This window comes from Austrofundulus limnaeus, unplaced genomic scaffold (assembly GCF_001266775.1).
Source record: "Austrofundulus limnaeus strain Quisiro unplaced genomic scaffold, Austrofundulus_limnaeus-1.0 Scaffold86, whole genome shotgun sequence".
NCBI classification, from domain to species: Eukaryota; Metazoa; Chordata; class Actinopteri; order Cyprinodontiformes; family Rivulidae; genus Austrofundulus; species Austrofundulus limnaeus.
Window position 1 is genome coordinate 1,255,852 of NW_013952488.1, and position 8,861 is coordinate 1,264,712.

The 8,861-nt window shown below is 41.4% G+C and overlaps 1 long non-coding RNA gene across 1 annotated transcript in view; it reads right to left on the reverse strand.

Moving 5' to 3' along the window:
- Nucleotides 1–6,853, reverse strand: part of LOC106520045 (uncharacterized) — a 39,781-nt gene extending 32,928 nt beyond the window's left edge. The window contains exon 1 of the long non-coding RNA XR_001310503.1: nucleotides 6,789–6,853. This is a non-coding gene — a long non-coding RNA (uncharacterized LOC106520045). The remainder of the gene's footprint in view (nucleotides 1–6,788) is intronic.
- Nucleotides 6,854–8,861: the final 2,008 nt, after the last annotated feature.

An 8,861-nucleotide genomic window follows, 5' to 3' on the forward strand; every position in this document is an offset into this window, starting at 1 on the left:
GAGAGAGAGAGAGAGAGAGAGAGAGAGAGAGAGAGAGAGAGAGAGAGAAGCTCTCCCTGACTTTGACCCACACAGGCAGCTGACAGTTGGCCGGACGCCACGCGAACTCACTGCCTCGACAACGTGCTGCCTGCCTCGTACGCAGAGGCGGCGTGGAACCAGTTACCAAGGCGCGCCGGTTTCACTCTGAGTCAACAGCAGCCACTGGTGGACAAGTTCAGACGTTCATTCATAAAATTTTCAGACAACCTTCGACGTGGACCCGGGGGACCCGGTGAGACGCGGATGATTCAGCAACGGCCTTCATTAGTAACGCAGATCATATACACACCTTATCACTCCTGACTGTAAATGACCTGCAACCCAAAAACTAAACAAGCTGGGATGCTGTGTGTAAATAAATAAAAGCAGAACACAACTTATTTAAAGTGAACATGTCCCAAAAAAATTGAGGGAAAAACTAAATATTTTATGAGCAACACTGGAAAATGGGAAGATAAGGCTATGTTTGCCACTATGAAGCATCTCCTCTTCTCTAAATGTCATGAAAAAGAGGAGACCGCGTGTTTTTTTTTTTAGTGGGGAATGTTGTCTCATTTTTGTCTGATTATTTCTAATTGTTCAACAAGTCTTTTTTTGCTGGATGAGAACTTATGTTGTCCTTAAACCTGTATGTGCTGCATGCTACACCCCTATACCATCAGAGAGGCTGACTTTTGAACTCTGTTTTTGAAACCAAGCCAGAATGTCCCTCGCAGTTACAGAGGACACTGTTTTCAATAGGACTTACAAATTTTGATTGAGTTCATTCAATCTAACCCTTAATTTACACTGCATGTGTTACTGCTCTGCTCTGCTCCGGTCCGACCTCCGCAGCAAATTCTAATCAATGAGAGTATTTACACTGGCTCTGCACGGCGGCAGTGAGCGGATGGCGATCCGTCAAAATTAGAACAGATCTTATTTTTGCTGGACAACAGAGCAGCGCCGGAGTCAATTTTTAAAGATTACGTTGCACCAACAGGAAAAGAAACAAGCACAACATCCGTATTTTCAAAATAAGACAATATTAGGCAGGATAATTTGTCGGAATAATTTTGAAATCCCAGCTATATTAATCAAGATATGAATATATTTTGACACAAATGCTGTCAGAATGTATCGTTCTGTTTGGGAAGCAGATGGAAACATGTAGCATGAAGCATTTGTGTACACACACGATACACGTGGATTTTATTTTGAAATCAGAAGTTTCAGAAAGACGACAACGAGACAGTTTCAACATAGATATCAAAAGCCTTTATATCAATGTTTTCAGCTGTGTTTGGAGTTCGTCTTTCACAGAATTATTTTTTGCTGTGACTTCCACACTTATCACTGAATTTATCGCGCGATCTCCATCCTCCACGCTCTCTGTCGGAGCGGAGCGGAGCGGAGGCTGTATAAATTGAGACACAAACGAACTGCTGCGATCTGCGCACCACAGCGCAGCAGAGCGGAGACACATGCAGTGTAAGTCCATGGTAAGATCTCAAGTATTCATTGTTGACTTTTTGTCTTATTGTTTGTGCACAATTTCTTCAGATTCTTGAAAGAGATTATGAATTGTCGATGACTCAAATGCCTTTACCATTTTACAATGAGGAACAAAAATTGAAATTGTTTCACTATTTCTTTAACACAATTTTGTTGCAGACTGGTAAACCAGTACAGTATTTATTAATTTATAATGCGCCCCGAGTTTAATTCAACCCCCATTTTTTAAGCTTAAACACCATAACAAAAACAATCTAAACCTTGTATATAATGATACTCCTAGTAACGTATAGACTTCAGGATTATTCAGCCCTTGCTGTGTACCCTCTGATAAGGAAATGGATAATTTTGGAGACACACAACTGTGGGCGTGTTTGTGGCTCCCAAGGAGCAAGTCACTGAAAATGGTCCAGCCCCAGAGCAGGAGCCGGATGTTAAATTAGCAGTATGGACAGCTTCGAGGAGCKGCTCATCTGCTCTCCTTGAGCATGAGTCATGCAACTAACGTCTTCTTTCCATCTCTGCTCCTGTGGTTAACCAAAAATATAAGATTTTTCCTCCGACTCCGAYGTGAAAAAAATTACTGATGTCGTTTATACGCTTTGCTATGTGTAACACGTTGTACAGCGGGAGGACAGAGGGAGAAATTAGATGATCCATCCCCCACGATACAATGTTTTAGCGAGATGCGAGAAAATTTATTGTGGTAGTACATCAGAAAAAAATAGTCAAATTGTAATCTCCTTTATAAAATTAATCCCCTAACTTAATGGATGCTTGCAAGAAGCCCCTCCTGTTTTTTCTTGTTCAAAACATTTACTTTATGTTTTGTTGCTTTTGTCCAAAAAATTTTTATATAAAGCTGGCACCAAATTCAAAATTAGATTTTTTTTTAAATGTACTTTTTGTTAAGTTTACGACGTTCCATATAAATAAATGAAGGGTTCATGAAATTAGAAAATTATTGCCTTTTACTTTTATTTACATTTTAAACAATGTCCCGATCGACTTTTTTCAGAATTGGGGTTGTGCAAAAGAGRAAGATATAGGCACACATTCTCACTCCAGCTGTAACAACAGAGTCTCCCAAGAGCCAGCAGGACATCTTCTGCTTTTAATGCAAGACAGGACGGGACGCATTTAACCAGATAAATCATTTCTCTTGGATGTGAGTAAGAGGCCAGATCAAACAGTGTGTCTCTGACGAGCATGCTGTCCTGTGCTTCACGGGTCAGGGAGTACAGCCGAGGAGACGAGTGTGTAATGTAACCACCGTGACAGGAGAAGACGGCGCCTGGTCATCGCTGGATGAACGAGTAAGAGAAGAAGGCAAAAAGACGTCAAGGCTGCTCCGAGAGACGGCTGACCCAGAGCAGTTCCTGTGAAGTAATACTTAGTAGACTTTCCATGTTTGCTTGAGACTAAAATGTGAGGTCTAGTTCGGAGTTTCCAGAGGAATGAGAAATTAATGATTCATTTGAAAGCTTACCCAACTCCGACTGGTAAGGGTGATGAGTGCAGGACAGTCTGCTGCTTTCACTTACGCTAATGGATCAACTGGTTAAAACTGTAAAACTGTTGCACTTTGTTCACAAAAGCGTTAAAACTGTAAAACTGTTGCACTTTGTTCACAAAAGCCTTTACATATTTCACTTTTGATTGGTGAATTATTATGAGTTGCATGTGTCTGGAGGAGAGACTGAAAAAGTAGCGTAAATGTTAAAAAAACATGTTAAAGAATTTATTCATGTTCAGGTCTTTCAAAATTGGGGTTTTGTGGTGATGTTCAAAGAAATCTCTTAACAGCTGCAGATAACTCTTTGAGCTTGAACAAAGAGTTTAATTCTGACTGGATGGATGAACTAAACGGCTAGTGTGAGCAGGGCTAAGACCAAGGTGGACTGCTGCTATCTTAAAACAAATCCAAACGTAAAGGATGTCAGTCAGGTGTCAGGTAATTAAAGGTGTGGGTGTAGATAATAAGGTTAACCGAAACTCAGTTAACATGTTAACTGCACACAGTGTGTGGAAAATCCTGTGAAAACCCATTAAATCACATAATTCAATGGCTATTTGCCATGCTAATAGCTATAGCAGCTAGCCGTGGCACCTCCAGAATTGGACGTTCTTTTTGACAAAATAATCATATCGTACGAAACTGACAATAATGAAACATGGCGGTTGTATAAGGTTGGACCAAGGAAGTGGAGACTGTCATGAGGAGCTTAGATAATAAGCTGAAGCTTAGAATAACAAAACCAAAACGCTGCTGAGGCAGCAAAAACTGTCAAAAATGACAGATCAGATGCAGGAAGGCACAAGGAGATTTGAGGAGGTACAGGGAAAACCGAACTTGACGTTTAAACACGTTCTGATCCACTAAGGAGCGAATGAAGGCTGAAAGGCTATAAGGACTGGGGCTGATGAGAGAAGTGGCTGCAGCTGTGAAGCAGGAGCAGAGACCGAGATTAACAGAAATACAGGAAGGTAATGAACACAAATAAACACCAAAAGTAATAAACATGAAAACAAAACTCAAACACTGAAAAACACTGATTGTGTAAAAAAGTTGATAAAATTGTGTCCAGTTGAACTTTCTTAACATTTTTTGAGGTTAGAGTTGTTTTGTAATGACAGCAATCCACTACCTTCATGTCAACTAGCCAATAGCTCATCAATCTGCTCAGAATGAAACTCTAATTCTCCAAACTGAAGTTGCTCAAATGCCTTTCTACAGAAGATGTAATAAATGTGCATCCCTTTTTCACAAAACACAATGTTAACTTTATTTTCCTCTATTCTTTTCCACTTTTTCTAATAAAAAGACTTTTTGATGTAGATGATGAACATTAATATCTCACTATGAATAGACTAAAAATGAAAGAATCTGCTGTTTGTAATTAGAGGTTTCACAGCTGGTGTCACTTATATTCAAACAAATCCAGAGTAAAAGAGTCCAAGCAGCTCTTCTTTTTTTTTCTTTTCAGTGTTCACTCATGAAGGGGTGTTATTGTAATGAAATCTTTTTCTCAAGTATGATAAAAACTTTTTGACCTAAATTGTAAAAATTCTTCAAGTCTCACAAATCTCCAAATTCACTTTTTCTCCATCTTAATTAAACTTCTTCACTTTTTGCTTGAGAAAAACTGTCATCGTTAACAAACTGCRCATTCAGAAATCATTTCCACACATGGACTGCAGTCCTGAAAAGTTTGGCACTGAATGTTGGCAACGTTTGATCTGGATTTCATGGTGGTATTTTTTTTTTACTGAGACTCTCAAATCCCGTCTACTTTACTCTGGATATTCTTTAAAAACGCTGATTTTCTGCATCATTTGCGTCTCCGATCTGTACACATGATTTGGATTATACTTTCCAGGCAACGAACGTGCTGAAACACCCATCTGAAGCTGGAGTCACATGCTATAAAATCACACAGAAACAGTTTTTACTTTATGCAAGTCATACATCCTGGGGATATGAAGATCAAAAAAATCCCCACCTTGTCAAGTTTATGTTTGCCGCAGGTTTTCACATGCACAAGGACTTGTTTTTTTTTCTTTGGTCTCCAAGTTTTTGCAGCTTTACAAATCTGTCAAATGACCACTGATGAGTGAAGTGATTCTGATCATCCTTATGTTTTATTTGTTTTATACAATGTCTAAGATTTTCTTTCATACAGCACTTTGGTTCAGTGTGTCTAAAGTGCTTTAGAGATAAAGTTGGGTTGATTTGAATTGTTTGTCTTTGTGTGTTCCTCGTACCAACACTTCCCTCTTCTGTCAGTTTCAGCTTCTCTGCTCCACCTCCACCTTCTCCAACCTGGTCCCAGTCTGTCTATATATCTCTTCACTTATTATTCACTCACCATTTAAACATTATGCATTTTAGATGCAATGTCTGGTTCAACCAATTGGTCTCCTTGTGTCCCTCGTAATTATTACCTCCACCAAGGAGGTTAGTTTTGGAAAGTCCTCGTTTGTTTGTCTCTTGCCAACTGTGATGCAAAAATGTTCACCAAGCTTGCAGATACCAGCCTGAAAGGATCTGAAAGCAAACCCATTCCACAGTGACCCCTGATGGTCTAGTACCATCCAGGACATGTTCTTCTTCCATGGTAACAAGAGGAGGTCTTCCTCAATTTAACACACATRGCAAAATTTGTCCGGTCCAGTTCTGGCATGCCCTAGATTCTGCAAAGAAYGATGGCCCTTTGATGGTCCTTAGATGTGGTTCATCAGAGGTGGTCCTTGCATGRGCCAGCACCACAAACCATTGATAGATTTGGGCAGTCAGCCATCAATGCCAGCTTGACWCCARATTTGGCCATCACTTGTCTGCTATGTGGGATTGTCTCATTGTTATTGCTAATTAGAGCTAATCCCTTTATTAAAAACAGTTTATTGGTTAAAGAGTAAGAAAGTTGGTGTAAGTGAAAAATTTCTGTACTGTTTTCCAATATACAAGATCCTTAATGACTAAACTCCCTTCATATCTTAGAGATCTCATAGTTCCTTGTTTTTCAAACAGAGCATTTTTCTTTACAGATTTACTTATAGTTTTTTAAATTCTGATGTTATAACAGGAGGTAGAGCGATCAGCTACCAGGTTACTCTTCAGAGAAACCAGATTAAATCCCAGAAGTTGTTCAAATTTAAGATTTTTTCTTTCAAATCTTATAGTGAGAGTTTCAGAATGCCCTGTACCATCCCTTCAGTTATGCTCCTGCAGGATTAGGTTTTCGTATTCATACCTGACCTGGTGCTTTTTGTGTTGGTCTTGTGTCACCCCCAACAGGAAGAGGCAGATTGTTGCATCTCCTAAACTGTGTTATGCATACTTAAAGGGACATTTCAGATCATTTGCAGTGGGGCTCTGGGGAAGAAGAAACTGTTAGGTAGCTTCTTGAACAATCTCCTCAAGTGCTAGCTGCTTCTGCCACTGTTTGCTTCCTTAAATAACCACTGAAATTTCTGCAGATTACAGTGCATTATGAAACTGTGTAAAAGTAATAATGCAAAAGTTTACAACATAGAACATCGATCTCGTCTGAATCGCTGAGGTTGTTCAAAAAGCGGCAATATCTTCAATAGGTAAGATGAAAACTGTCTAAAATCTTTCCACTAAGCCTCACTTGGATAAAACCTTAACTGTAGATGGTGTTTTAGTTGTGTAAACTGACCTATATTTTCCTCAGGTTAGTCAGCCAACACCACTAATGCATAAAATTCCTGTTTATCGTTAAACACACCCTTTGTTGAGCTTCAATAAACGCCTTTTCTTCCTCCTGTTTCAGCATCCCAGTCCTCCTCCTCCCATATCCAGTCCTTTCTTTTTGTCCCTGCAGGCAGATCACATGAGCACTTTTTTTTATTGTTTGGGTCAGAGGTTCAGAGTCAAACAGGACCATGGCCACATGATTAAAAAAAAAGGAAAGGGGATAGATTACAGAGTATGGATTACCTTTCTGGCTCCGGATCATTGTGTGGGGTGGTGATGTCACTCGTCAGCCAGGCAGCAGCATCAGATGGGGTGGTGATACCAGCAGGGATCAGGTGCACGGAGACAGCGTTTGTCTCAGACTCTGCTTTCATATGAAACTGCAGCTTCTGTGCGACGTTGTGGTTTTTGTGCACCAGAACCGCCGCCCGCTCACCTTTTCTTTTCAACTTTTTCTTTGCCGCGACTCAGGGGGTTTCTGAGTGCGTGGCCCCCTTTGAGACCAGTCTGACCTTTATGCAAAGTCCCTGTCTGCGTCCCCCGTCAGTGCAGCCATTTATCGCCCAATGCCCCCTTTATGTGAGTTGGATTTCAGAGGCGCGAGGCAGGGAGTGTGACTAGCGGCATGACAAAAAAATGAGTGGGATGTCTGGAGGACGGGGAGGGGAGGGGGGGGGCTTGGCAGAACAGAATCAGAGAGTGTTGGTGCGACACAAAGACGAGAGCGGCAACTGTGCCTCTCTGCAGCTGTGGGGCCTACGTGAGCATCGGCAGGAACGCTCTCCTCGTCTCTCCGCCCCTCCCTCGCCCGATCCCTCCACTCTCTCTGTCGCCCCCCTCCTCCTTCCCTTTCCTTCACTCATTTGCACCTTCGAATAGACTTTTGAGGGCCCCCCGCCTCCCTCCTTTGTGYGAATCCTTTCTTCTCATTATCTCAGTCATAACTCCCTCACTTTGCTCATGTGTGCCAAACGACGCGAACGATGGACGAGGGTAGAGACGGATCTGTGTTCGGCCAGCCAAACAGACATCCGAGCCGGGCGAATGAGGAAGAAAAAGGGAGGCAAAAGATCCCGTTTCCCCACACATGCACAGACACACAACCGGTTTGGCCTGAAATGACCTAGAAGGGGAAAGACACACATGTGCTGCTTGTGAGACACTTTTTATGCTGATGTGTGTCAACACGTGACTCCACTGCAGCATCTTTAAGAGGGCATGAAAACGCAGGCCCAAGGTCAAAGGTGACGGTGGCAGGATTGAGCAGAATGAGGAAAGGGGGAAAAAAGAAAGGGGGTGGAGCAGGAGGAGGAGTAAACGATGAGGAGACCGAGCGAATACAATGAAGACTTGACAGAATCAAGGACAAATTACAAAAGGAGACGAGTTTATACATTGTAGAAGTTGCGCACAAACGGGCGAGGTGATGTCAGAGGAGAGTAACGAGATAAAGGAGCAAACTGAAAGGACTGATTGTCCTTGTGCCACTGAGCAGGTGCATTTTTTGGCAGCGGATGGGACCGGATGGCATCCGCACAGGACGAAGAGCAATGCTGACCTCTGCTGGCTCCAGAACAAATGCACAAARATTCGGTGCTGGACTGAAGAACACACAGAGCCACTGGAAAATAAAGTCAGCAGAAATAAAAAAAAAAACAGCATTCCTTAACTGAAAAGCATATTGCCCAACATTTGGCATGGAAAAAAGTCTCAAACAGAGATCTTGTGAAATCTGTTAATGCTCAAAACCGTTTTTTTTTTTTTTCATTTAATTCATGTTGGGTTTTTGCGTAAAACATGAATAAAAACAGAATATGATGATTTGCAAAACCTGTTCAACCTATATTCAATTAAATACCCGACAAAGACAAAATATTTAATGCTCAAATGGATAAACTTTATTGGTTTTGTTATGGTAATATTTATTTAACAAAGACAGAAATAAGTGGTCCAAGAATGAAGGTACTCTGTGAGATGATCAGCTGAGTTTTATTRCAACARCAGGAAACACAGAGAACAACCTGCCCTGTCTCTGTGCCTCTGCTTCTCTCTGTCACTGTCTCTCCACACTGCTGTTGCACTCTGTTGAACCCTGTGTCTCGAG